Here is a 26,506-nt window from a genome sequence, read left to right as displayed (position 1 = left end):
ACCGGGGGAGGGGTGGGTTGATACGAGTGGCAGGTGGCAGGGACGTCCCGGGTCCTGCCCCTAAGGCTGGGAGAGCCCGTCAAAAGCATCATGGGCAGAGTCCATCCGGCGGGCCCTCTCCACCGCCAGGTTGTTTGACCCTTCTGTCCTCTTACCCTCAGATTTGGCCAGAATTAGGTGTCTGTGGTCTGCAGGTGGGTTCACATTCACGTCAAGGCCTCACCCTGGGTTCAAGTGCAGACCGACCACTCAGAGCACCAGCGATATACGTCTGGGGCTGGGTCAACTGGCATCATGCCCCACCCCACACCCCAGGTCTGAATCTCATGAGTGCATAGCTTGTGATTACTCGGGGGGGGGGGCCTTCCTTGAACCTCATCCCTGCTACCAGCTCTCTTTGTGAGGGCCGCTGGAGGGCAAGCCTGGGTGTGTGTGGAGGGAGAGCCAGGGCAGGCAGGTGCTGAGCCCCTCCCCCCCCATCTCTGCATCACTCCGGACAACCATTCTGCAGCTTACCGCCTTCCAAAGCCCTTCAGGAGGTCCTCTTTTGGGGGAGTGTGCTGCGGGAGTGGCACCCATCCCTGGTCCCCTGGTCCCCTGGTCCCCCGCCCACCTCCGGTGGCAGCAGAGGGGAGAGAGGCGAGCAGGCACCCATTTGCCCGCAGCCCACTCTGCTGAGGCAGCGGCTCTGCCTCTGTTTGACAAATGGGCATATTCGCACTTCAAAGGCACATTCCTATTCCCCAGCAGCGTTTGAGAGCCCTTTGAATTGCGTTTTTAAAAACCCTCTGTTAGTTCCTGTCATCACTCATTTGTTTTAAAACAATAACACTCCTAGTGATTCAATCCCTCCGATGCGATGCGGGGCTGATTCAGAGCCAGAACATCAGAGGGGGCGGGCGGGGTGGGCGCTTGCACACTCGCTCGTGCACACGTGTGCACACGCGCTCTGCACTCAGACCCCCTCACCTCCGTAACCCAGTTCACTGGGCAACCTGTTATCACGTCCGCCTGTTCCAGTTCAGTGCTCGGGCTCTCCGGGGCGCCTGCCTGGAGCCCAGCAACAGGAGCTGGGATGGGCTGATTCCAGCGGCTGCCCTGCCCGAGATAATGACTCTGGGAAGAGGAGGGCGGGGCTGCCCTTTCCTGAGAACCTGCTGGGTACCACCGAGCCCCGAGCATCCCTGCATCCCTCCCCATCCCTAGTTACCCTCCGCAGGAAGCTTGGGAGGAACTGAGGCTCCTCTCCCCCAGCCCCTGCGGTGTGGTCCGCCCTCCCCCTGCCATCCGATACAAGGATTTGGCGGGGGGAGGCCCTACCCAGCACTGAGCAATGTCAGGAGTGCAGCCAGCTGGTTTCCCTTGATAGGCCTGCCGTCTTCCAAAAGCAGGGGATGGCGGGGCGACTGGCAGTGCGGCAGTAGGGGGGAGGCACCCACAGGGAAAGGATGCTGGGGTGGGGGGCGGGGGGAGCCAGCCGGGTGTGCACGTGCACCCGTGTGCATTGTCTATGCGTCCTTGAGTCTCCGTGTGTATCTGTGTGTGTATGTAGGTGTGTGCTCTTGTGTGTGTATCTACGTGTTTGTGTGTTCAAGTGTGTGTCTGGGCACATGTATACGTGCGTTTACGTGCAGAGAGAGATGTCTGTGCCGTGAATGCACCAGTCGTGGACCCTGGGGAGCTTACTTATAACCTTTTTGCATTTCAATCTCCTAGCTGTAAACTGGGGGATACGTTTGTTGTATCAAATGAATTAAAAAACGTAAAGAGGTTAGAAACGGTGCCTGGCACACGCTTCAGGCACATGCTTTACTATTAAGCGTGTGGGCAGATGGGCAGACTACAGGAGAGAAGAGCTCATGCCCTGTTGGCAGGCACCGGCAGCACCTTTCACAGTCTAAGAGCTTGGATTGTGCAGTTTACTACTTGTGCAACTGTGCACAACAGCCCTGTTAGCCACTTTCTCAGTGGGAAGGAGCTGAGAAAGGAGGAGAAAGAAATTTGAATTCTTGAATACTGAAAGAATCAATATTATACGGGTGTCATTCCCTTAAACTTTTCCTCACTTGGAAAACACACGCACACACACACACACACACACACACACACACACACACACACTACAGTTTTTTTAACTACACAAAGTGAATCTAAAGTTCACACTTAAAAAAATGACAAAAGAGGGGCGCCTGGGTGGCTCAGTCGGTTAAGTGGCCGGCCGACTTCGGCTCGGGTCATGATCTCGCGGTCTGTGAGTTTGAGCCCCGCGTCGGGCTCTGTGCTGACAGCTCAGAGCCTGGAGCCTGTTTCAGATTCTGTGTCTCCCTCTCTCTGACCCTCCCCCGTTCATGCTTTGTCTCTCTCTGTCTCAAAAATAAATTAAAAAAAAACGTTAAAAAATTTTTTTAAAAATGACAAAAGAATACCTAAGAAATTCTGTAAAAGTGTAATAGGTGAAAAAGACAAGCCCAGATACCGAACTGTATTATAAAGTTGCAATAATTAAAACAGTGTGTTCTTGCACCAGTAATCTGATGAAATGACAGACTCAGAATCTAGAAATAGACCTCTACATATGGGATCATTTAATATATGATGAAAGTAGAATTTCAAGTCGGTGGGGAAAAGATCAATTATTCACCAAATGGCTTTGGAACAGCTAGGGAGACATTTGGGGCGGGGGGTGTAGAGGGGTGGGGAATAAAGTTGAATCTCTTCCTCACACGTTTCCTCAAAATAAATGCTAGATGGATGCATCAGTGTTTTAAGCGAGAAAAATGAAATTCTAAAGGGAGTAGACGAAAGTCACAGAGGTTTAAAAATATATAATCTTCAGGAGGTGATGCAGTATTAGACAAAGTCCAGGAAGTCATAGAACAGATTGATAACTTCAGCTACATAAAAATTCTGCACGGAAAAAAAAAATACCCATAAACAAAAAGGCAACAAATGACAAACTCGGGGAAAATATTTGCAACTTCTATCATGGACAAAGAGCTCATTTTCCCGGTATAAAAAATATTCCCATAAATCAGGAAGAAAAAGATGAACTAACCAACTGGGCAAAGGATCTGAACAGTTCACAGAAAAGAATTACAAATAACTCTGAAACACAAAGATGCTGAACCGCCTGATAAGAGAAAGGCAAATAAAACTCAGTAAGATACCACTTTTTCCTATCCCTTGGGCCACGATCCGAAAGCACGATAGGGCCCCGTGCTGGCCAGCCCGCAGGGACCCAGGCCAGCGCGCACACAGCTATGTGGGGTTGTAGCTCGGGACCATATCTACAGAGAGTAGTCTGGAGGTTCCATCGAAACTAAAAATGCATGCCTTCCCCCTCCCTGCCCCCCCAATCCCCAGCTCTTCCCGGGACTGCTCCTTCACAGACACACCTGTGCATGGGTAAAGTGACAGCATTTCTTAGCAGCATTATGGTTTTTATTAAATGTTTATTTTTGAGAGGGGGGGAGAGAGAGAGAGAGAGAGATAGCGAGCCAGGGAAGGGCAGAGAGAGCGGGAGACACAGAATCTGAAGCAGGCTCCAGGCTCTGAGCTGTCAGCCCAGAGCCTGACGCGGGGCTCGAACCCACAAACCGCGAGATCATGACCTGAGCCGAAGTCCGGTGCTCAAACTGACTGAGCCACCCGGGCGCCCCTAGCAGCATTATGTTTCGTAACAGTGAGAGCTCCAGAATCACCTGCATGTCCGTCAAGAGGGCACTGGTTACAGGAAATGATTGCACTTCTACGCTAGAGAATTCTCCGCAGCATCAGGCTCTGGAACGATTTTGGGGAACTACCGGTAAGTGAAAACAAGCAAGGTGCAGAACGGACACGTAATCTGCTGCCATTTGTGCACGTTCTATTTCCTCGAAGCATAAAAATGTATTTGCTTGTCTAGCCACAGGCTTTTTGTCTAGGGGGTTACGGAAGAAACTGGCTCCCGTCAGGCTTTAGGAAGAAGAACGGGGTGGGACGGGACTCGTTCGTCACTCTGTAGCTTTTGGTAACTTTTGTTGTATTGCGCAAGAACGGATTACTTCCTTAGAATCAGACACACGCTCGCATCTGCATGCACCTATGGGAGAGTGCCGGGTGAGCGGTCACGGGCCTGTCCTGCCGGGGACAGAGGAAAGGGGAGGCCCTTTATGTGCATGGGACACGGGGTGTGGCACGGCTGGGGGCCCCTGACCGCCGGAGTCTGACACCCTTGAAGGAAGAGCCGCCTTCCGAGGCGGAAAAGAGGCCTCAGTCTTGGGCTTCCTTCTCCTTTCCCGTAACAGTTCAGGGGTCCCTGACTGCCCTGCTAAATACCCGCATTGTCATCCTTCTACGCCAGGCTCCAGGCTTATAAGAAGCTTATCAACTCCAACTCTCCCCTCCCTCCTGCCCCCAGCGAAATAACGTCCTCTTTCTCTGGAGTCCCTCCACGGCTCCAAGGATTTGACTTCCCAGCCAGCCCAGGCCTGGGAACCCCACTTTCCTGGAGCCAGAATCTTGCTAGCCGGGGTGAAGACCTCCACCCACCACCCGATTGGCCACAAGATGTCTATTGCCCTCCAGAGCCCGCTTCCAGGGGCAAATTCCAGCCCATCCCAGCTCTGAAACGTGCCAAAGCCTGTCCCTTGCAGCTTGTCCCTGGGCACACAGTAAGTATGGCTGCTCGGTCGTGGGGCATCTCTGGAATGCCTGGGAACAGGGAGGGGGTTGGGATTCTTACAAACTCCTCACCTCACCCTCCCCTGGTCTCTGCACCTTTGTCCTGGGTTGACCCCCGTGGCCCGCTAGCCCGTCCCGGCTGGAAAGCCCTGTGCTCCCTGGAGCTGGCCGGGCCCTGGGCCATGGGAAGCAGGGATTCAGGGAGCCCCCTGTCACCGAGCCTCACTTCTCCCCACACTTCTGTGTCTGCTGCCTTTCCTTCGTGCTTCTCATGGAACTTTCCATACGTGGAGCGCTTTAGGCCCAACATCTCAGTTAAGAGGCATGAGAACTTCCAAGGAAGTTGGAAGCTGTCATCACCCCCTTTTACAGATGAGGAAACAGACGCTGGGGAAGGTTTGGTCATCTGACGCTTTCTCCCAGACGTGAAGTCAGGTCTGGCCGATTCCAGAGCTCTGGATCTTTCCATATCTGATGCTCAGCTGGCCTGCTCTTCATACTCTGACCTGTGGCCTCACGGTATAAGTGGGGGACGGTGCCTGGTTTGAAGCCACAAGCAGGGGTCATGCTGGTTGTAAGGCAGGGACATTCCCAAATGTCACAGCCCCAGAGCGAGATCCAGGGATGAGAGGCGGGCTGGCTGGGAATGCGTCGGAGACTGGCCACCTCGGGGTGGAGGCTGCAGGGGGGTGGACTAGGGGGGTGCAGGGAGAGAAGCCCCCACCCACTCACCGCTCAAGGCTCCAGGTGCCCACCTTTTCCAGGGGTCTGGCTTGAAGGTCCCAGGGTGGGGAAGAGAATCCGGGTTTCCATCCCAATTCCTACGCTAACTGAAGTCTGACCTTGAGCAGAGTAACTTTGGAGCCTTCCTTGTCTTATCAGTGAAACAGCTTCTAACGCCTGCCCCAGAGGCTGCTGGGAAGGTCAAAGTGAGCTAACGCACGCCACGTTTGGAGCACTGGTGCTTGGCACCCCCAGGCTGCTCGTTCTGCAGAACAGACCTTTGCAGGTGATCACACGGGGGGGGGGGGTGAGGATCACCCCACCCATTTCCTGCCTCTCGGAGATGTCCCACATCGGAGCCTTCCACATGCAGCTTCCTCACGGCCACTGCAAGCTGGCTCAAGAACTGAGTCTTCCCTCGGGATGCCTCGGAATCGCGGGGGCTGCGGGACATCCTGCACAGTGTCAGGAACTCCTGCACGTCCCTCTCCCTCCCAAATCCAGGTGGGGAGGTGTTAAGCCTGGGGCTGCCTGGAAAGGGAAGGTTTGGGAATACCATGCCAAGGGCACAGGAAGAGGCTGCCATGCATGACCCTGCGGGAGCCCCTGCCTTCCAGAAACGTCCGGGGAGCACATGCCGTGGCAGGTGTTTGCGGGCACTTTCTGAATAATGCCTGATAAAGACCAGGGGACCCAGGGATGCTCCCTTCTCTCCTCCCGCCCCCGGGGCCGAGCAGGGCATGCCTGCTCCCACCCCATCCAGCCAGGGCAGTAGTGGCCCAGCCCCGCAGGCCCTCCCTTCTGGCTTCCCTTCTGCCTCCCACAAATGAGATGCTAATTTATGCCCCTCCACTGTCTCCTGGCAGATGCCTGGCCCAGCTCAGCCCCAGAGCTGCCTGCATGCCAAGTGCTTCATTAGCCAGGAAAGAAGGCTCTCGCCCTCCTTAATCTAATCCTCGCCAGTGACCTTCAGGAGCCAGGCACCTTCTGATGCCGGGGCCTGGGAGGGTGGGACAATCAATTACGCCTCGGCCTCCACAGCTGCTGCCGAATGGATTTCTCGCTCAGAAAAGCATGTTCAAAAAGCATCTAATGGAACGGATCATCAATTTGTTTGAATACACATTTAATCTGATTAGGGGGGCCCAGCCACCGGGGCAGCCAGTGCAAGTGAGCCCCAACACGGCCCTGGGGAACCGTGAGTGGGGTGGAGGGGCCCCGCGTGGGGAAGGGGAAGGAAGGGCGTATGCCCCAAGCCCACCACCAACCAGCTTGACCCGCTGTACCTTCAGCCAGAAAGTCACACAGAAAAGAAGAATGAACCATGCAGAGGCCACAAGGGCTGGGCAGATGCCTCCTGCTTTTCTACAGCCCCAGCACGGGGCACAGAGCCCGGGGCAAAGAAAATGCTCAGGAAATAAGTGAATGAACACACGAATGGCAAATGAATGGTGATGAAGCCAAGGGATGCCGATCTTGTCACTTCCAGGAGAAGAATAATTGACGACTGAATTGGGTTGAATGATGCACTGCCCTCTCCCCCGCCAAATTCATGGCCTAACTGGAACCTCAGAACGAGACCCTATTTGGAAACAGGGTGTTGTAGCTGTAATTAGTTAAGAGGAGGTCAAACGGGAGTCGGGTGGGCCCCGTGTGACTGGTGTCTTTATGCGAGACACATGGGAACAGAAATGCAGGGAGAGGATGGCCATGTGACGGTGGAGGCGGTGCGTTGACCGCCCAGGGAAGCCACGGATTGCCAGGAGCCCCCACGAGCTGGAAGATGCAGGAAGGATTCTTGCCTCCAGCCTTCAGAGGGAGCGGGGCCCTGCCGACACCTTGGTTTCAGACTTCTGGCCCCCAGAACTGTGAGAAAATCCATTTCTGTTTGAGTCACTCAGTTTACAGTACTTTGTTACGGCAGCCCCAGGAGACAGATGCAATGCCTCACAGAGACTTGGGTCTGTCATTGCACATAAGTCAGCCTGTCAGAGAACAAAGAGCACTAACTAGGAAGTGAGTCTGGAGCCCCAAGTCCTGCCGGTCTAGACCACGACCTTCTTCAGACATGTCCGCATGTCTGCATGTCTGCCATGCCCCAGGGCCTTTGCTTATTCCACTCCCTTTCCCCAGAGAGCCCTTTCTTTCCTTCTTTGCCAGAAAAATGTAGGTGTTAAATCTGTGTTAGTTTCTGCCCTGTGTCCCCTCTAAGCTCAAATGGCCTGTCCTCTGTAACTCTTTTCCTGCTGTCCTCCTCCACATCCTTCTGACTTCTGAGGTCCTTTGCCTCCCTTACAGCATAGAGGATGCACATCACAGCCCCCTGTGTGGTGGCACCCATGCTGCTCTTCCACTGGAAGACAGGGACAGGGGACCCCTCGCCTCTCCAGCCCCAGAGCCTGGCAGTGAGTCCGGTGTGCAGGAGGGCCCAGATCCGTGAATGCAAAAGTGGACACATAAACTTGCCGTTGAACATGGCCAGATCATCTCCCTCGTGTCGGCAGACCCTACCCTGGACCTTCCCTTCCAGCTCCGGTGTTGCAAGATCTGAGTAGTGGTATGGGTTACGACCTCGCTGGGCCCGGGGCAGGCTTACTCGGATTCAAACCTGGCTTGGCCACTCACTAGCTGCGTGACCCCGGGGGCAGCTCCAGAGCCCCTTTGAGTCTCCGTTTCCTCACCTGGGAACTGGGCTGTGGGCAGCGGCCTCCTCCTAGGCCTCGTGAGAAGGGTAAGGGCTGAGACCAGCGCCGGGCACAAATGGCCCATCCTTACGTTTGCTCTGAGCCCTGTCACAGCCAAGGCCTCCCGCTGGAACTGTGCAGGTGAGGAACGCCTAAGCAGCCCCAGCCTTGGGCGGAAAGAAGGGGGGGTTCTCATTTCCAATGGGTTTATCTTGCAAATAACAGAGGGGAAGGGAGACTTTCCTTACATTTCGGCTGGAGGGTTAGGAGATTAAAATGACACCGTGGATTAGAATGCTTTTGCCTAACGGTGCTATTATCATTTTCCTGTATTCAGATTCATTTGAGCTATAAAAGCGGCGGTAATAAAATTTTCACTAACTCCTGGAATTTCTCCCACGAAGCTCCATTATGCTGTGTGGATGTTTGTCTCCCCCCCTCCGTGACCCCAGGGCGGGGCACCTGCTTGGCACAATTCTCCGGTCTTTCAGCTGGGACCTGAGACCCCTGGCCATGAAGGGATCGGCAAAGCTCAGCTGTGGGGGTCAGCTGCCCGGACAGGCCTGCGCGGCCCCACAGAGACTCGTTCCACTGGCATCTGGCACTTCCCCAGGGGACCGTCTTACAGATTCCTCAGGTGAGCTCTCTCCAGCACGTGGGTACCACCATCAGCCCGTCTCTAAGCTCTAGAGATGGAGAAACATCTCACCGGCCCCGAGAAGCCAAGGTACGGATATTTTCAAGAACCTACAGCCTGTGGGTCCCCAGCGCCCCACGATGGCACCACCAGACGCAGGGAACCGAGACCTGTGCCAGGGCAGTGGACAAGTGATCCCAAGCTCTGGGTACCATGCTCTCCCTTGTCTCCTGTTTCCCACTCTTGAGAAAGGCCATCACCCAAAGGAGACTGTCCACTGTGTCTGAGGAAGCGAGGACAGAAGGGGACGGAAGACAGAAGAGGGGGGTCTGACGTAGCACTGGCATCGACGTCCTAATACACACCAGAGAGCTCAGGCGCACGGCAGCATAATGGGGGCTCCCCCCGGGCCTCGGCATCCCACCCAATTTCAGTGGCCCTCCCCTCCCCTCCCCTCCTCTCCCCTCCCCTCCCCTCCCCTTCCCTGACATCAGCGTGGGCCGCTCAGCCCAGGGAGAAGGGAAAGAAGGATGTTTGGTGAAGACCTCATCCCCACCAGCCCCCCGTGTTTTCTCACTTAGCCCCCGACCACTTTGGGGGAGACATCATTACCATCCTTTTATTTCCCTCAGCAAAGCCCAGAGGTGAGCGGAGCGAGGTCACCCCAGAGTCAGGGCCGGGTTTCGAACCCGCGAGGCCTCTGATGGCCGCTCAGGTCGACGTGGTGTTCGGGCCACGGGAGAGGAGTCTGACGCCGGGCCCCCGTGGCGGGTGGGTGCGGGGGGCGCGGAGGGAAAACCAGAGTGGCGAGTCTGCTGCCTCCACGCAGAGGCCGAGGCATGGAGCCCGCCCGCCGAAGAAGCACACACACTCATCAGCCCGGTGACCCCCGTGTCCCGGCGCTTTGCGGCGTGTAACGAAGACCGTGGAGCAGAAAATTGGAGTTCAATTTGCCGTCCACGCTGCGTGGCGCCCAGCCCATTCCAGTCCCTGGCAGGTACCTCTGAGCTCCATCATAAATAATAATACCACGCGGCCCTCTGGGCTGCTCGGCAGATACAGACCCCAAGCGACTGACAAGCTGTGTTATACACAGAGGCCTGCACGCGCCTGCCCCACCCGGGTCCCTCCAGCGGGCCCCCGTGCCACCCTCCTTTCCTGCTGTCACCCACCCCCCCAACACACACACACACACACACACACACACACACACACCCCTCTCTGGGCCCATGCCCAATCTGGAGGGAGACAGGCCCTCGTCCATCCCCGGACACTGAGCTCAGCTCCTGCCCCGAAGTCCTCCTTGCCCCCTTTCCCGGCACTCATTAGCAGAAAGCCCCCGGGGGCCTGGCAGACACCAAGCCCCTTGCTGTCCCTAGTGTGGGTACCACAGTCGCTCCGCCTTGTTTTATTCATTTATCTCTCTTCTTAAAACACAGTCATGTTTTAAATGTTTATTTATTTTCGAGAGAGAAAGAGACACAGAGCGCAAGTAGGGGAGGGGCAGAGAGAAAGAGGGAGACACAGAATCTGAAACAGGCTCCAGGCTCCGAGCCGCCACACAGAGCTCGAAGCGGGGCTTGAAATCACAGACTGCGAGATCATGACCTGAGCAGCAGTCGGACATTCAGCCGACTGAGCCCCCCAGGATCCTCTTAGAAAGGGATCTGGATCTGCTCGGGTCTGCAGTGTGCCCTTGTCTCCGAGAGAAGCGGTTTCTCTCCTCCAAACTGCACAGGGTGAGTGGAAACACAGGCCCCTCAGATGAGGGGCAGCTGCTCCCCTGGAGGCTCCACATTAGCTGCCTTGGGACCCACTTGGGGGAGGCCCACCGAGGCAGCTTCCTCTGAGCAGGGCCTGGAGATTTCCCCAGAGGAGGGGCTTTGGGGCCGAGAGCACAGGGGCTCCCGTCAGAACAGTGAAATGTGGTCGCACGTTGTGTGATTCCACGTATAGGACACAACCCGGAACAGGGAAATCCACAGACGGGGCAGCTAGCAGGCGGTTGGGAGCCTGAATGAGCACGGGGTCTCCTTTTGGGGCGATGCAGGTATTTTGCAATTAAGCAGAGGTGGTGACCGTAACCACTGCGAAAGTTCTCAATGCAACCGGACCGTTCACTTTTAAGAGGTTGATTTTATGGCACGCGAGTCGGTCTGATCCCAATTGAAAATGAGCCAAAGGCAATCTGGTACGAAAGGTCTTTCCCTGGCCCCCCGCCCTTCGGCTTATCCCCCCTCCAGGACTCCCACTCTGCCTTCTGTCTCCCCGGCCCCAGCTGCTGATTAGGAGGGAGACTATTGAAGAAGTTCCACGTGCTCCTTCCTGTCCCCGGAAGTCACCTGGCTCCTCCCCTCGCTCCCTCCTCCTCTCATCTGCTGTGATGCTCAGGGGCACGTCCCCGGTCAGCTGCGGGGTCCTCTCTGGGACATGGAGGGCAGGGCTGGGTTTGCAAGCAGTCTCGGGAGCACAGGGCTAGAAGCCTGTGCTAGCCGCACGTGAAGACCCTTCTGGGGCCACTGCCCAAGCTAACAGGCCACCTGGAGTGAGGGCCGGAAGATCTGGCTTGGCAGGTGGATGATGGAGGGTGGGCCCCATCTCTGCACTTACAAACTGCTGGGCACCGAGGCAGCACCGCGGTTTTCTGAGCTGTCCTTTGCTCCTTTGCACCACAGACAGGAGGGGTCCCGCCACACCTGCCCTGCCCGGGTTTCTTTAGGATCCACTGCGACAGAGTCTAACAACCAGGAACTCAAGGTCTGGCCGAGTGCTGGCCACACGCGGCCTCTGTTTTAGCGTTGCCCATCCTGTTCTTCCCGCCACACAGTTCTTCTCGCCCTGGGGGTGGGCTACTAAGCATCCCACGCAGGCAGGCCGAACGGAGCCACTGTTAAGGTCGGTGAATGGGAGGTGGCCTGGGTTCAGATGTAGGTGGACGCTGGGATCTCCTTTCCTTGCTAATCCCATAGATCGGGGCCATCAGAGGGCGGCCCAGGGCGTGAACTCTGAGGATGGGAAAGGAAGGAGGCAGGCACAGCTCAAGGGGCGTGAGGTTCAATGACCGGCTGTCCGACCCCCTCATCCCCCACCCCCTGCCCCTGCCTGCCTTGCCCTGGCCTGGCTGCTGGGCTCACGTGCCCTGGTGCCAGCTGGCTTTTTCCGGGCAGCACCCGGCAGTGCTGTTTGGGGAAGCAGAGGGAGCCTGCTCTGGAAACCTACAGCTCATCTTTTGTGCCTTATGGTGGCCGAACCAAAGGCTGCAGGGGACGTGATGGTATTGGTGCCCCGATGTTGGTCCTCTGCCAGGTGTCCACCTGGGAAGCCAGCGGCGCCCCTGGCCTCCCCTGATTGTCACCGTGTCCCCCACAGCGAATGGGGCTCCCAGGCCTCTCCAGAGGAGCCTGGGCCTGGCAGAGCATGCTGGGAAGCAAGCGAGAGAGACGGAGGCAGGATTCACACCAACGAGACGGGCCAGGTTTAAGCAAGAGCACATCCATGGCGCCACGGTTCACACGGACACCGGGTTTGTGTTCCTGACACTGGGCCCCACGCCTTCTAGGTACGAGGTCTGGCCACCGGGCAAAACCCTGGCTGCCGTGGCCTCCCACCAGCTCCAAGTATCTCGAGTAAGAAGCATTTGTGGAACTCACCTAGTCTAACCCCTCTGGTTGGCCAATGGGGAAACTGAGGCAGAGGAGTTTAAGGGAGGACTTGATCCCAGTTTTTCTGACCCCAGGTCACTCTGTCTCACTTGATAGCTCTCGGCCTCATTTTCCCCTTCTATAAAAGGGGCCCGAGGGCTTAACAGATGTCCTCTGTGCTATTCCCGTGTAGCTGACACACCCGGGCTTTCCTGGGGCAGACCGGCTGATGCTAGGAGAGCCTCTTCTCCCCCAAGGGAACCCGAGCTGCCGCTCTGGACGGAGGGAGGCCGGGGTGCCTTCCAATGTTCCCCACGGACCCTTGCTGTATCCCCTGCCGCGCGGGGGATGGTGTCCCTGTTGTGCAATAAGGTGTCTGCAGACGTGATCAAGTAAAGATGAAATCACTACGTACGCGTGGGTCCTGCTCTGACACAGAGAGAGACACGGAGAAGACGCCAGGTGAGGACAAAGGGCAGGATGCAGCTCAGCCACGGGAGTGGGGATTGTGGGGGACACCAGAAAGTGGAAGAGGGAAGGAAGGGCTCTCCCTAGCAGCCTTCACGCAGAGCATCCGGACCCTGACTCTGGACTGGGCCTCCAGAAGGGTGAGATAAGACATTTCTTTTTTTTTTTTTCCTTAAAAAATTTTTTTTTAATTTTTATTTTTAATTTATTTTTGAGAGAGAGAGAGAGAGAGAGAGAGAGAGACAGAGCACAAACAGGGGAGGGACAGAGAGAGGAGGAGACACAGAATCCGAAGCAGGCTCCAGGCTCCGAGTTGTCAGCACAGAGCCCGACGTGGGGCTCAAACTCGTGACCCGAGCCCAAGTCAGACACTTAACTGACGGAGTCACCCAGGTGCCCCAGAGACAAGACGTTTCTGTTGTTAAGCCGCCCTAGCTGGTGGCACTGTGCACGGACCGCCCCGGGGCAACTCACATGCCCCCCCCACCAACGCCCACCCCTCAAAAAAGCCAGACTGGAGCAAAGCACATCCTCTCTGAAGGCTTCACGGATGTCCCTTCCCGCGGCAGAAGCAAGCCCCCCGCTTTGTGCTCACTGAGCCGCATCCGTGGTCATACCAGTACCTGCTGTGGCACCTGCCACATGACTGAGCACTCCGCTGGCCTGGAGGCTGTTCGAGGACACATCTCACGAGGGCCCCCACGGTGCCTTCAGTCCCTAACCTGGCTTTGTGCACGGACTAGACGCTCGATGCTAAACGAAGGAATAAAGGCACACCTACTCCGGCTCAGGTCATGATCTCACGGCTCGTGGGGTCGAGCCCCGCATCGGGCTCTGCTTTGGATTCTGTGTCTCCCTCTCTCTCTGCCCCTCCCCACCTGCACTCTGTCTGTTTCTCTCAAAAATAAACATTAATTTTTTTTTTTAAATGAAGCAATGGATTAAAGAATCATCTTGTTTCCAGAGGCTCTGTTCTGACTCCTAACCTGCCCTGCCCCGGACCTGTCACGTCCCCTTCTCTCTGGTCACTTCCATGCAGGCCTCAGCGTGCCCTCCCTGGCCCCACAGCAACGTCGTGCCAGCCACTCTGTCGCAGGGCCGAGCTCAGCTAATGATGACAGACGATGCCCCGCGTGCCAGGATTGGCATGTTGGCAGGAGGTGCCGTCGTGATTGATGGCCCCGCGTGGCTCTTTCCAATTTGCTCACCGGAAGCCAAGCCTTTCTGGGAAGGAGAGCAGCTGACCCCCTCCACCGCCCACTCACGCACGTGAGTCTGGTCTCCTCTCCTTCCCAGAACCGAAGCCCTTGCCCTTTCCCTGGTGATTGGCACACGGCGGCAGATGGCATGTTTCGCTTTCACGGGCTCAGAAAGCGGATAAGATGTTCCTTGTGGACCCGCTACTTTTCCCTCTCATCCAGAGAGGGTGATCTGGGAGTCACACACTTACTGTCCTCTCCCTTCCGGCTTGGCTGGAGAAGGGACCCCAGCCAGGGCCCCACACCCCCGGGGCCAGCCTCTGTCTGTGGTTATGAGGGCCAGTGTCTCTGCGCTCTCTGCGTGTGGCCCCCAAGCCCAGGTAGGTATGACTCCCATTGCACAGATAGAAAAACGGGGACGGCAAGACGCGAAGTGTTTTAGCTTTTGCTATAGCGACGGCCAGTGTGGGCCCTGGGGTTTGCGTTCAGGGCGGTCCATCTCCAAAGTTCACGTGCCTTCTGCTGGAACACACAAAGTAGGTTTGGAACGGCGACGGAGCCGTCTTTCGGCCCTCCACTGTCCCGCACAAATCTCGAGGCAGGGACAAGAGTCTCATCTGCCATGGTGAGCACAGAGTTCCCGTGGGTGTGGGCTGGCCTAGGGTCACAGGGAAAAGGGCAGGGCCAGGTCTCCAGCGGGGGAAAAACCTCGACACCCAGCACATGGCGGGGGCTATCAAGAGACTCACTTTCCCTGGGACCTGTGTGACCCTGGGTGAGCCCGGCTAGTTCTCCAGGCTTCAGTTTCCCTGTAGGTCATGACCGGCCTCATCTTTGCCCATCTCTCCCCAGGGAGCTCATGAGTCAGTGAGAGATGGCATCTGAGGCCAGAAATCAGGAGGGGCGAGGGTCTCGTCACCAGTAGGGTGAGACCCAAGAGAGGATGATCCCAGGCGGGAACTGATAGGAGGAGGCGGTGGTCCCCAGAAGCTGCCCTTGAAGGGCTGAGGCCAGGAGGGTCCCAGGAGGCCTCTGCCCGTTGCCCAGCCATGCCCGGCCTCGGGGAGCAGGAGGGCGAGCTGGGAGCTGTGGTTTGGCAATGGGCAAACCCAGCAAGGGAAAGGAGGGGTTTACAGGAAGGCTTCAAGTTACCGGAAAGGACAATAAATTAATATAATAGGGCCGCTTGGCTGGTGACAAGGGATAAAACATGTGGTCCAAAATAGCCCCATGCAAGATCGTCAAAAGGATGAATGAGAAGGCAAGACGGAGCGAGGGAAAGAGCGGGAAAGGTGCTTCCAGAGCGGGGAGCAGGGGGAGGAGGGGACAGGAGGCAGCGTGTGGGGTGGCCGGGCCTCCTGACCCTCCACCGTCTCCCCCCGTCTCCCCTCAGCCCCTTCCTCCGCACCTCAGCACTCGCTGCCCCCCCTGCCAGCTTTCCTGGCCCCACCGCCCCCACCACCTCCCTAGAGCCTTTTGCTGCCTCTGGCGCCCAGCTCACGCAAGTGCTCTCGGCCTCAGTCAAAATGCGACGTGTGCGTTTCGCTCGTGCACCCATGCGCTCGCTCAAGCTCCATTCGCTCCTTCAACAGACGCCGTGCGAACACCTACTACGTGCCAGGAGACGTCACGGTGAGCGAGAAGAAAGCCTCTGCCCTCCAGTTGCCCTGACGCACGTGGGGGGTGGACGGGCCACCAGATGCAACGGAGTGAGGCCCGTGACACATCAGGCCTCCGGTGCAGCTGCCGGGGCCACGGGCTCCCAGCAGCACTCTGAAGGGAGAGCAGGCCGCGTGCCAGGCGGGGGCGTGCATTTGTGCCACAGCCAGGAAACGACAGAAGAACGACGGCTTCCGGGAACTTTGTGTGCCTCGATGCGGACACGGGGACGATGGCGAGAGAGGGTGCGGGCGGTGCGGGCAGTGAGGCGGGAGACGGGGCTGGCTGGCACAGCGGCCACGGAGCAGGCCTGTGTGGGATGACCTTGGATTTAAGCTCTGGCTTCTCCACTGAGGAACTGCACGACCTTGGGCAAATCATTCAGTCCCTGTGAGCTGGTTTCCTCACTTGAGGACAGTGACGTGGGATAACAGCACCTGCCTCACAGAACGGCGGCCAGAAGAAAACGAGACAATTGCTGGCTCTTGAATGAATGAACGGTGGGGGGTCAGGGTCCCCGAGCATGAAGGGCTTCTACACCGTGCCAAGGAGTTAGTTGTCACCGAGGGCAGTGGAGCGATGCTGGAGATTCCACGTGTGTGTGCACGTGTGTGTGTGTGTGTGTGTGTGTGTGTGTGCGCGTGCGCGCGCGCGCCCTGGGGGCTCCCTAGGGCGCCAGAGTGGCCCCGGCTCTCCCAACTCTCGCCCATTTGTTCCCAGTTTCCTGGAGGACAGCGATGGTGCTGCATGACCCTTGGTGGGGATGGAGGAAGGATCCCCACCTTCTCAGCACAGGCTCAAGGTCATGACTCCTCTTGCGGACCTCTCCCGCTCAGTGAACACTGACTATGGGCAGGCCCTTCAAGGCGCCGCAGGCTGGCAGGAGAGATAGGATTCACAAGGGCAGCGATGACTAATGATGTGAGGCGTTAGGGAGCGTGGCACCTGCAGACGTGAGAACCAGGCGCGACGGGCACGAGGCACAGGGTGGGGTGGGGGGGCTGCCCCGAGGACTAGGTGGGCAGTCAGGGAGCTCCAGGGAGGAAGGAGGCATCACGTGAGTCATTTGCTTGTTGATTAATCCGGAGGCACTGGACCGTCAGCTCCGCACCGGCCACCGTGGGATGCGCTGGGACGCAAAGGGGGAGCAAGACCATGCTTACGAAGCTTAGACTCCAGCAAGAAATGCAGGTGTTAACCCGGGGACTGCAAGATCAAAGATTCTCGAAAGCAAGGTGTGGGGGGGGGTGGTGGGTACACAGAACACAAAGGAGGGACCTCCCCAAAAGTGACACGCCAGCCAAGACTGAAGTCAGGCAAGAGCGAGAGCAGGTGTGCCAGAGTGTAAAGGGACAAGCAGCCTGGCCCGTTCATGTCAGAACCGGAAGGGGGCCCTTGCGTCTGCAGCCCGGGAGGAGAGGAGGAGAGGAGAGGCAGACAGAGCGAGAGGGAAATATGCGGGCTCAGCACCGGCCGTGTGACTGAGCCACGGATGCAGACTTTCTCCCGAGGGCAGTGGGAAGCCACTGGAGCGACAGGGACAGGACTGTAGTTCTCTCTGTGCCTCTGGCGGTGCAGGGGGCGTGGGAGGAAGGAGGTGAGAGAGGACGCCAGAGTCCAGCTGGGGGCTGCTGGTTATGAGTCCAGGGAGAGATGATCTCCTGGGGGGAAATGCCTACTCGGCGGACCTGGCTTTCTTTCGGGGGAAATTCTTCCTGCCCAGACAGAGGGGATGTGGAGGACAGAAGAGGGGGTTTAGCTTGGTCCCTGGGGCCGGCAGTGCACTTAGAGGGAAGCAGGGGGACCTGGGAAGGCAAAGGTCAGTGGTGATGGTGCCGCTTCCCGAGACCCGAATGCTGGAGTAGAAGCCAGTTTGGTGGAAAGACCCTAACTCCTGTTTTGAGCGTGTGGTGGCCTGCTGGACGTCCAGGACTAGAACCCAGGGCTGGAAAAGGGGAGTAGAGCCCGGGGTTAGAAGGGGGAGCAATGGGGAGGGAGCTGCGTGGCCTCTGTGGAGCCCGCCTCCAGCCTCGCCGGCTCTGGGGACCACGGCCGCTTCACAGTCGCGCACGTACGGCACAGAGGAAGAACTAGGTGCTTGTGTCACGCCAGGTGGCCCCAGGAGCTCTGGACGCACATCTCACCAAATCGACGCAGTCACCCTTCAAGGTCATTATTGCCCCTCTCACAGATGGGGAAGGAGCAGTGCAGTGAGGCTGGGATCTGCCCAAGATCACACAGGAGTGAGCAGCGGAGGAGGGATTCACACCCATGTCTGGCCAAGTCCACGGCCCAGGCTCTCGTTCCAAGGAGACCTACCGCCTTCTTAAGTCCCAAGTAAACAGGGACGGCTGCCTGAACTGTGTTCCCCCAAGACAGCTTAAGAGTCGGGAGGGTGCGCCCCAGCATCAGCCCTCACGGAGGGCAGGGCTGTGGCGACCACGTCCCCAGCAGCCCCCTGGTAGGGGCACATATGTCAGCACGCCCACTCTCCTGGGAAGAGTCCCCGGGGCCGGCAGGGGACTCACTGCCCCCTGGCTCTGCGTTTCTGCTCCTCGTCCCTATCTGGCTGAGCCCTCCCAGCCTCATCCCTCTCCCACCCTCTGCTGACTCTTGGACCCTGCAGAGCCGTCATGCACCACGGGAGAGGCAGATCAATCTCTCCGGGGCTCACCCACGCACACATTCATCCCCCTCAAGGTCGAAGCTTTTATTTCTGGGTGAGAGGAGAGCCCCTCTGGCCATGCCCAGGCCCAGATAACTCATGGACCAATCAGTGCCTCCGAGCCACTGGCGCAACCCGGCCCCCTGCACCTGTGCCTTCCTGGGGGGGTCCCTGTAACTCTCCCCAACCTCTGCAGCTCCCTCGGGTGGCTCTCCTGGGCCTTGCTCACTATTTCCCTCCTCTTTCTTGAGTCCTCTTACACAATTTCGTCCCCTTGAGCCTTCTGTAACTATCTCCTTTTGGGGACTTAACTCTCCTTTCAGTGACGGAGAGCAAACATTGCCCTGTCCAGAGAGATGATTCTGGAGACAGGAAGTGGTTTAGCTCTAGGGCGCAAGGAGTGGGGAGGACGGAAGCCGCTGAGGCGTGGCAGACCGGAGACGGGGCTGGGACGCCTACAGGTTTCACTTGGGTCAGCCTCCACATCTCTGAGCTGGAAGACTCTAGAATATCCACTCCATCCCCTCCATGCCTCAATTTTCTTGTCTGAAAATGGAGGTGCCAACATCTAGGTGAAGTCAGACAGGGTAGGAAGCTGGCCTTGGGAAGGCTTGTCCCCCACCAAATTCACGTCTGCCTAGAACCTCAGAATGTGACCTCCCTTCAGAAACAGGGTCTTTGCAGATATAATAAGTTAAGATGAGGCCATACTGGATGACGGTGGGCCCTAAATCTAATGGCCGGTGTCCTCGTCAGACCATGTGAAGACACAGAGAGGCACACAAGAAAGAAGGCCACGTGAAGACAGAGGCAGGGGTCAGAGTAACAGGCCTACGAGCCGAGGAACATTAAAGATCGCCGACAACCGCCAGAAGCCAGGAGACGCATGGAACAGGTTATCCCTCAGAACCTCCAGAAGGAACCAGCTTTGCTTTTGGACTCTGGCTCCAGAACTCTGAGGCAATACATTTCTGTTGTTTCAAGCCAGCAAACGTGTGGTAATTTTTCATGGCAGCCGTAAGAAACTCATACAGTTGGAAATAAGGGGGTAGGAGAGTTGCTTCCTCAATACTGGACCCATTGCTGTCTGCCTGGTATGTGGAGGTGGACAGAACCACCCTTCCATGGTGTCACATCCTCGCTTGGACCAACACTTGAAGAGAAGGTGGAAATAAGTCTCGTTATGCCCTGCTCCAGCTTCTCGTTTCCTCTCTGGTGTCCATACTCTCGTCTCCAGCATCCGGGGAAAACCCATAACCCGGTAAACTGGGGGAGGGGCTGTGGGGTGGGGCAGGGGCGGGGCCTATACTGTTGGAAGGATGGGGACAGCGGTGCAAAAATGGCACCACCATCTGCCCGCCTTTCACTCTGTGTCACAGCCCTGTTTTCGCCCAGCTTTCTTGAACCTCTTCTCTGTCAGAGTCTTCGCAAACGTCATGGCGCCATGTTAGTTTTCAGAACAGAACCATCTTGGTCAAGTGCCAGTGGAAATGGCGATACCCCTTGTGACTCCAGTAAAGCTTCTGGCTGACAACCTGTGGGAAAATGTAGCCCCATCCATCTTCTCCGATCAGGGGCATCAGATTCGCCCTCCCCACCACCCCTGGAGCTTCACTGGACCTGCCTGCCGCATCCGGCCATGCCGGCCACTCCTTCCCTGAAACTCTGCAAACCTGGGCGTCTAACGGCCTTCTAGTTCTCCTCTTGCTTCCCTGCCTCCCTGCTTTGCTCTTCTTCTTCCTCGGGCTCTGCAGTGTTGGGAGTTCCCAGGTCTCTGCTCTGATCTTTGCCATTCCCTCCTTTTCCCTTGGTGCAAACACCCAGTTTTCTCTTCCGGCGGCAGCCATTGCTTGGATGCTGGTGCCGTTCAGACCTTTAACTCTGATCCCCCGCCCAGATGAATCAGCTCTATTTGGATGACCTCCAGGCTCAAATGTTTCAAACATCCAAAGCTGAACTTGGGTGTCTACAAGCGTGTTGCATTCGAATGCTCTAGTACAGGCAGTAGCATTGTGCATCCAGGCGCCCAAGCCAGAAGCAATGGCGGCCGTCTTTGCTTTCCTCTCCTCCCTGTGCCCCATCGCATCACTCACCCAGACACTCCTTAGATTGCAAGCCACCCTGTGCCATCTCCTTTCATCTCTGATCTAGGTTTCATCTGCCGAGCCCTTACCCGCCTCCTGGCCATCAGTCATTAGCTTGATCTACTTAATTAAAGGGATTTCTAACCATGTGCTTCCTGCTTCATGTGCTTCCTTCAATGGTTCCCACCACATGTAGGATAAACTACTCCTTTACAAGGAATACCAGGCCCTTTTGGTCACGCCAGACACATGGTGGGTGTTCTGGAAATACTGGTTAAATGAAAGAACTCAACGACTTACGGTTTCCTACCACAACACACAGCCTTACCCCTGGGTCTTTGCTCCTTCAAGCCACTGATGGACTCCTCCCCGCCCACCTCCCCTGGGCACTGCTGTCCCAGCCCCACAGCGGGCCAGGTGCACGTCTCTAGCTCCATACTGTTACCTGCACAGTGTGGCATTATGATGATCTCTTTATGCATTTGTGTCTCTCTCCAGACCGGTGGTTCTCAACCAAGGTCCCACCCCCCAGGGGACACCTGGCAATGTCTGCGGATATTTTTGGCTGTCACAACTGGCAGGGGTGTCCTGTTGGTATCCAGCGGGTCAAGGTCGGGGGATGCTGCATAGGTTCCACACTGCACGGGAGGGACCCCACCCCCCCGCCCAAAGAAGGACCCAGCTCAAATGTCAGTGGTGCAGAGGTTGAGAACCCCCTCCCCCCACCCCGTCTAGACGTACACGGGGCCCACATCTGCCCGTGGCCATACTCCAGGGCCTGATCACGTGCCCACCGTCTTGCAGGCCCTCGACACGTGTTGGCTGAATGAACATCACCACACTGTGCCCCGGCCTGAGCGACAACCAATGACATCTCCAGGCGCGAGGCCCAGGCCACAAAGAGAGGCCGTGGCTGTCTCGCAGCCCCAAGAATCAGGCTCCGGGGGCAGGAGGCCGTCCTTCAGAGACAAGCTGCTTCCTCCGGGAGCCAGGACGGATGCGAGCAGTTCAGCCAACAAGTTGCCAGGGCTGTGAGAACGTTGCCAGTGAAAGTGCCCTTCTTACCAACGCTGACTGCCAGGCTGGGAGGCAGCAAGCCTGTTACTTAGGCCCCTAGCGGCAGCCACGGAGAGGACGGTTTTTGCAGGGAAAGAGAGGGCAGGGGGCTCTCTCTTGTCCCATCAGAGATGGAGCCTGAGGCTGGGCTCTGTCACGTTTCAGAGAAGGAGGAGGACTGTTTCTCACCACTGCTGCAGCCCCGGTGGGCGGCGGGGAGAGGGGAGGGTCAGACGGTCTGTCTTCAGCCCCGGGCTCCCCAAGGGGCAGGGGGAGACCAGTTAACTCTCCACCGCAGCTTGCCCACACAGGCAGTTGATAAAGGCACTTAATAAAGAGGAGAACACACATCGAAGGGCCCCTTCTCCCCTCTCAGGTCCTGTCTGTGTCCTTCTTGCCATCTCCCTGGATGTCCCACCTCGTTCTCCCCTCTCTCCGAGCCCACGGCTCCCTCCAGCCCTCGGGGTAACCCTGGGGCCCAACCGGATGCAGGCAGAGCTACGCTCGGCCAAGCAAGGCACAGAGAAGTCCTCCGTCAGCGTCCCTTGCAGCTGGCAGTGCTCACGGGGCTGTGCCAGCCACCGCGCCCCAGCCCAGAGCCTCAGTTTCCCCAGCCCTGCATCCTCGGACGCAGGCAGGTGCACGGCCAGGGCACGCTTCGGGCCCCCGGGGCCAACTTGCGCTCATTGGCACGGCGGCTTGGCCTGGCTTCAGGGGCAGTTTGCCGAGCCCAGACGGATGACATCCCTAGAGCAGGCGAGCACATCTGGCAGTCTGTCTGGTCACTGGGCAGTGGCCAACGACACAGGTTTGTGTCCCCAGCAAGAGTGTAAAAGGTCTAGGAAACCCCAAGTCCCTGGACACGAGCCTCTAAGGGCCACGCCCGGCTCTGAATCAACACTCTCGAACATCAACACGTCCACAGGAGCCTCCGTCCATTTCCAAACTCACGTCTCGGGGTGCCACGGGGGCTCACGCTGCTACAGAGGCATCGGTGCCATAGACCTGCCCACCGCAGCGGCCAGCAGCCAGCACCTTCTCAGCAGACCCCTCAGACCCCCGGGGGGCGCCTGTCACCAGCAGGGACCGCCCGGCCCCGCCCCCCGCCTGCCCTCCAGCACCTTCAGGGAAGTGCCTCTCTGAGCTGCACCCCAGAAGAAGGGTCATTATTGCTAATGCCTTTTCTCCCCCATCTGTTGTGATTGTTTACACTCCACTTGCTAATTAGAGACTAATTAGCTGGTGCTGAAATTCATCACTTTCCAAACACAACACGGCAGCCGGAGGAGCACAGCGACCGGGCCAACATCTGCACCTCCACTCGGAGCCAGGAGCCAAGGTGCCATTCCTCTCCTCCTGCCTCTGCTTCTTCCGCTCCCCGCTCCCCGCCGCCCCCCTCCTCCTTCTCCGCCTGCTCCTCTTCCTCCTCCCGCTCACTCCCACCCCCTGCCAAGCCCCAGAGGGCCTGGGGCTATCTGCTTTTCGACTCAGTACCCCCGTGTTGTGCCAGCTCAGGGTAAAGACCCGGTAAATTGTCACAGAGCTAGCGAATGAATGAGGACCAGAGCATTGATGGGGCCAGGTGTGCAGTGGGGTTGGCACCGGATGGGGTGGGGGCTGGGAGGGATTTCCTGGGGGGGGGTGGGTAGGCCAAAGACAGGATCTCTGTAAGGCCTTGGGGGTACTGGGTGAGGGGTGCAGGGGCAGAGTGGGGTGCAGGGAGAAAAGTCATACAGGAAGGAGCAAGTTGGAAGATTAAGTCACAAGGCCAGGGGCAGAGAGGCAGGCACTGGGAGAAAGAGATAGGACAGGCAGGACAGTAGGGGAGTGGAGGGGGGGGGATGCCAGGGGAAGGAGTCTCAGCACTGGCTCCCTGGCTCGGGGTGAGGAGGTGTGACTGCATCTGAGAGAAATCTCGGTGGCCTCAACTGAAACCATCCATTTGCATGACAGCCAGGACCCGAGAGCCTGGGCCCTGACCTCCCTTCCTCTCATCTCAGAGAAAGCGGCTGCTATTCCCCCAAGTTCCCTTCTCCCAGCTAGGCTGGGGACCTAGGGACCGAGGGGCCAGCTGCTGGTGACACTCCCAAAGACACTGTCGACCCCCGCAGCCCCGGCCAGGGAACCCAAGGTCACCTCGCCTCAAAGCCCTCACCAGTGTGTGACAAAAACTTAAGCTTGCCTTCATTTGTGTTTGTGTTTAGGCACGGCTCACCGTCCCTGAGGGCAGGTTTCTGGGGGACCCAAAAGCCTGAGGCTAAACCATCCCTCTGCCACTTCCTTCGTGCGGCTTAAGACACGTGCATCACTTCTCTGAGCTTGTTCACAACCCATCTGTGAAATGGGGACGTCTGGCTCACGGGGCTGCTGCGAGGACAAAGATGACGGTTCCCTCTTTTCAGCATGGCACCTCTTTTCAGTGAACGGCAGGTGGGCGTTCTGTTCGCCTCTGGGGGAACACAGACCGTTCCCTCCCTCCCCTGTCTTCCCTCGAGCTCAGTCGAGGGCCGCTGAACCGTTAACCCTCTTTCCAGGAAAAATAAGAAAACCCTGTTGGCCGTGTTTGCCAAATTTCCATGGTGTGAACACCCCCAGCGTGGCCGATGGCGAGCTCTCGATGGCTCACCACTGTACAGTGACTGGGAAGAGAGGCACAGGATGAGCAGAGGCCCTGGGACACCTGTGTGTCACCGAAGTTGACTCTGGAGCAGGAATCTCTCTGTCGGTGGGTGTGACTGGCAGAGGGCTGTTCGGAATCTGGGTCAGGCCAGGCAAGTCCCTGGAACACCAAGTTGCTTTGCCCATTGGTGGCCCCTGTTCACCAGCGGACTCGCCTCTGTGGGGCATGGGCGGCGGGAGGAGGGAAGGGCAGCTCGGGCTGATATACGCCCGCGTAAGGACCACAGCCGCACCAGACACATCGTATCTTCCTAATTCCTCCCCTTCTCTTCACACCGGTCCTGTCACCTTTCCTTTGTTCACACAGGCTGTACACATCTTCTAACCTCTTCCCATGTTCCAGGGGCTCTGCTTCCCTAGCAAATGGGCCCCCATCCTGGCCCCACAGAGTTGATGGACCAGGGCAGCATCTGAATCCCCTGGGGGGCTTGTTAGGTAGGAAAAGACATGCTGAGCTCCATCGGCAGAGTATCCGATTCAACAGGGAGAATCTGCATTTCTAACCAGTGCCCAGGAGACCCCGTTGCCATGGGTCCAGGGAGCGCACTTTGGGAACCACTGGCCCAGGGGGAGAGCCAGAGAATCAAGCAGGCAATCGCTACCCAGGGGAGGTAAGCAGTGCTGGGCTGCGGAGGGCTCGGGGGCTGCCGGACTTCCGAGGCCCTTCTCCAAGCCCAGGAAAGGCCGTGACTTCATTCCTTGTTTGCCTTGCACCCCCAAGCTCCCCCTGATCTAGTTAAGGGACAATCAGAAGCCCTGGGTGTTTAGGTCCCGCCTCCCACCTGCCCCCATCCACGTTATCCAAGCCCCCTGGGGGGGGCTACGCCACCTGGGCACCCCACCTCTCTCTGCAACAGGGCCAGACATGCTGGTATCTGTTCAGGCCAGAGAGAACGGCCCAGGTGGACCACAGAGAGACACCCCCCTCCAAATAATGAGGGCTCACCGAATCACCCATCCCTTTCTCTCCGCTTCCTCCCACTCAAGGCCCACAGTGGGGTCCCTTCCATGAGCAAACATGTGGGGAACGCAGGGACACAAAGCTAGCTTCCAACTTCCCCTGTCCTCATTGGGGGCAGGTGACAAGGGGCTGCTGGGGCCTCTTTGATGTTGGAAGGTTATGAACAGCCTGCAGGTAACTGCAGCCCAGCCCCCTCCTCTCCCTGGAGCCTACCTCCCCCTTCCTGACACTTTAATCCCTCCCAAAGGGATCAGGAGCGTCCTGCACTTTATTTACAAAATGGGGACAGGGAGGCCTCTTGTCGGAGCTTGGAGGGCAGTGGGGTGGGGGCAGGAGTGAAAGCGGGGGTGGAGGAGCACTAGCCTACCCTGAGGCTTTGGGGACGAGGGACGGATCTTGGAACGGTGCCCGCCTGACTTGGCAGCCTGGGATAGCGGGGTGTGTGTGTGTGTGTGTGTGTGTGTGTGCATATGTGTGTGTGCGCGTGCACGCGTGTCTGAACATTCAGTTAATACTCAGCCCCAGATATTAATCCCTTTTTATGCAGAGACGATGGATCGTAAGCCCCGAGAAATCAAACTGAAACGCGGCCAGCCTCCTGCCCCGCTCCCCTCACCCCTGCCAAATGGACCCGCCTGTTAACGAGGGAGATAAACGGAGAGGCCATCAAAGCAGATTTTCAATCTGTCCATGATTTCGCTTTGGGGCCTTCAGAACTCGATGGCTCCCCTCCTCCGGCCCCAACTCCTGCCTCCTCTGCCTTGCGTTCTCCACTTTGTTCCCCAACCCCCATGCTTTTATCTCGCAAAGTTGGATCTATTGACCCGACTCATAAGGGCTCCTTTTATCGGCTCCAGATCTGATAATGGAGAGCAGGCGGGAGGGGGGAGGGTGGAAGGCAGAGAGGTTGGCCTGGAGGGTAGAGGCTGGGAGAGAAAGGGGGAGAAGGGTTTGTTCCCACAGCAGACTGGGGCCTATGCAGGTGGGCATGTGTTCGCCTGGGGGCGAAGAAAGATCGAGAAACCCACCGCGGTTGGGGAAATGTCCCCAAAGCAGGGGTAGCGCCCTTTCTCAATGTGCCAATCCTATGGCATTTTTCCCTGGTGCAGTGACTCTGCTTCCCCGCTTTAAATTCCCTTTGCTCTTCTTTACGGTCTTGCCAGGAGGCACCTAAATCCGATGAAAATTACCCCGGAAGAGAGAAACCCAGCATCTCCATTCGCAAACCCGCCACTGGCCGAAGAGAAAGGACCCAAGAAGTGGGCCTGGCCTTCGGCACTGCTGACCCCTCCCTGCCTGGCATAAGGACTTGCTGCTGGGTGGGCGTGGCCCCACCTAACCCTGCAGGGGGCGTGGCTTGTTCCCACCCTGGAGATGCCTGGCTTTCG

At 57.6% G+C, this 26,506-nt stretch overlaps 1 protein-coding gene across 1 annotated transcript in view; it reads right to left on the bottom strand.

Moving 5' to 3' along the window:
• Window positions 1–26,506, bottom strand: part of SDK2 (sidekick cell adhesion molecule 2) — a 259,629-nt gene that overhangs the window by 135,697 nt on the left and 97,426 nt on the right.

This window comes from Lynx rufus, unplaced genomic scaffold (genome assembly GCF_022079265.1).
Source record: "Lynx rufus isolate CCGP_SWC_20201006 ecotype Redwood Valley unplaced genomic scaffold, mLynRuf1.p SCAF_18, whole genome shotgun sequence".
NCBI lineage: Eukaryota > Metazoa > Chordata > Mammalia > Carnivora > Felidae > Lynx > Lynx rufus.
The sequence above is the reverse complement of the archived record's forward strand: the minus strand, read 5'-3'. Positions and strand labels throughout refer to the sequence as shown.